Genomic DNA, 2,616 nt, shown 5'->3' on the forward strand with positions numbered 1-2,616 from the left:
AATGCTCAAAACTCATCAGTGCTATCAAAGCCTAGGCTTGTTTTCTTGTTATACTTGCAAAGTAGGCTGAAAAATCGAGTTTTTATGCTGTCTTCTTTGCAGACTCGCCGAGTCCACTGATGGACTCGCCGAGTCCAAGGAAAAATGCGTCCAACTCGACGAGTTTGTTCGTGCACTCGACGAGTTGGACCCCCAGACAGCAAATATTTGATTGTTTTGGCTGGAATTGGACTAGGAACATTACCCTAAGATGTTTTTGGACTTATAAACTTGTTTTTGATGTGGTAATGTTCATGCTAATCCAATTTCAAAGATAATTGTAAATAGATTCATGTTTTGTATTAGTTTAAGGTTTAGACTAATTACATGAAAACGTTTGATTTGAATTATCTTGTTCTTATGAGTTGCTTAGATTAATAGAAAAGTTAATTGATTATGTGTTTTCAATCCAAATTAATCTAAGAGTTGATTCTAAAATGTGTTTTTGTAACTTGTCCTCAAGTTATATGAAAAGTCACATTTAAGTTTCATAAAACTCATAAAAGTTGGCAATGGTTACATAAAATGAAGAGTCTTGTCCTCAAGTTATGGAGGTTCAAGATTCACTTCATTAAGTAATAAAAAGTGTAACCTTAATTAATTCCATAAGTTACAAAATAAAGAAAAGTTACATTCTTTTATTAGTTTAAAGTCTTCCATAACTTGTCCTCAAGTTATGGAACTTGAAGAGTTTTTAATTAAAACTACTTTAAACACATAAGTTATGGAATTAATTAGTTTTGAATAGTTTCAAAAACTTGCCCTGAAGTTTTGGAATTTGAAAAGTTTTCACTTATGAATACTTTAATTCCACGTTAGCCCTTAGAATTTTAAAAGTTAAAATTCAACCCTTATACTTTATAATATTTTAAGTTAATAATATTTATATATATGTATAAGAGTAAAGTCAGTCTTACCGTTAGTAGGCCTCATTCACGAAGCCGATCTATAAGGGGGGTATAAGGTTACTGCCTATAAAATGGCAGTTTAACGGGTGTCCACTCTCACCCACCGCTTCCTTGACTGGTGGAGGGTCGTTAGTTGAACGGGTAGGACAAGGAATTTAATTCTCCCTTCATTAAAAGTATTAATGATAAATACTAAGTAACTAAACCATTTAAAAATACCCAATCTTAGTTACTTAGGAAAAAGTGAATAAGGTGCTAATCCATGAAATTACACTTTGCACTTTGTTTCAGTCGTTAGTGGAGCGTGTGTGGTTAACCGGCACACTAACCTGGACTTAACAAGGTAGGCAAAGGGTAACTTAATATTTATCATAGTATCGGTGGAGCATGTGTGGTTGACCGACACATCGATTAACGGGTAAATATTAAGGGTACCCAGTATATTTGCATGGTTACTTCACACATTGTTTTGTGATCCTTGGCATCCCAGTCACAAAACCTGAAGGGCACACTCAAGATTGAAACATGCCATTGAACAATTCAATGAATATCAAAAGATCTAGGAGTTTCAAATCCAATTAAAACCTAATAATACATTTCGTTTATCTTGGTGGAAATTGGTGAATCGTCATTCACCTACCTTCAAATATTTTATAGCTTAGATTACGACATCCCTCTTCCAAGTTATACAAGTATTGTGTTGGGTCCTAGCCTTAATATTTCATATTGGGTGTCATATTAAGGACTTTAAATCAACTATCTTGAATATCTCCCAAAAAGATGTCTGGTTTAGACATTTATGATCTTCCCAAATCTCTTGAAACAAGCTTTCCTAAATGAAGATGATGTCCTATGGAAATCATACTTCCTCCACCTCCTCCAATTATTCTCCCTGTCCCACAAGTTCAAGGTCACTCAAGCCCTATTGGCAAGGCAAGGTCTAGGTGTGCTCACATCTTGGAGATGAAGTCACATACTGACAAGCTGGGAGAGTTGGGTGTCAAAGTCTTGAGAAAGTTGGTGGTTCAATCACTTTCTAAGTCACATAGTGAGTTCCTTTGGGACTCCTATGAAACAGACTATGACAAGACCCTTAATGATCTTATCTATTTGCTAAGATCAACTTCCTAAAACTTTATGTACATTGACAATGAAGACACTAGAAATCCAGAAAAAACATTCTCTTCCCAATGGAAAGGGATCGGCCATAGTCAACTCGGTTGACCAAATGGTAAAGAGAGAGGCTAAGTCTGAGATAGTCCCATTATCAAGGGTCCATTGCCAAAGGAAGGGGCATTAGTTGCTAAGCTGCCAAATTTTACCTAAGGATGTTAAAGTCAATAAGTTTGACTCTACTTCAGGTAAATTCTACTATCTAACTCTGCTAAGTTTCTATTATGAGATTCTTGATACATGATGTGACTGGGTCACATGTTGATGTTTTAAGAATCAAAGAAAAGTGAAGAAACTTAAAGAAAGAATATGCTGAATCTGATCGCGTAGATGGATTTCTATCGCATAGTTTGAAGTTCGGATTCTTGAGCTACTTCTTAGGAGTTATGATGTATTGCTTAGCAATAGATAACAACAAAGTTTTCATGTGCTTTTGCACTGTAAGGATAGTTTTTTCTCAAAGTTTTTAAAATAAAAGGAAAAAAAATTGTTTATT

This window comes from Lactuca sativa, chromosome 2, assembly GCF_002870075.4.
Source record: "Lactuca sativa cultivar Salinas chromosome 2, Lsat_Salinas_v11, whole genome shotgun sequence".
Classification (NCBI taxonomy): Eukaryota; Viridiplantae; Streptophyta; class Magnoliopsida; order Asterales; family Asteraceae; genus Lactuca; species Lactuca sativa.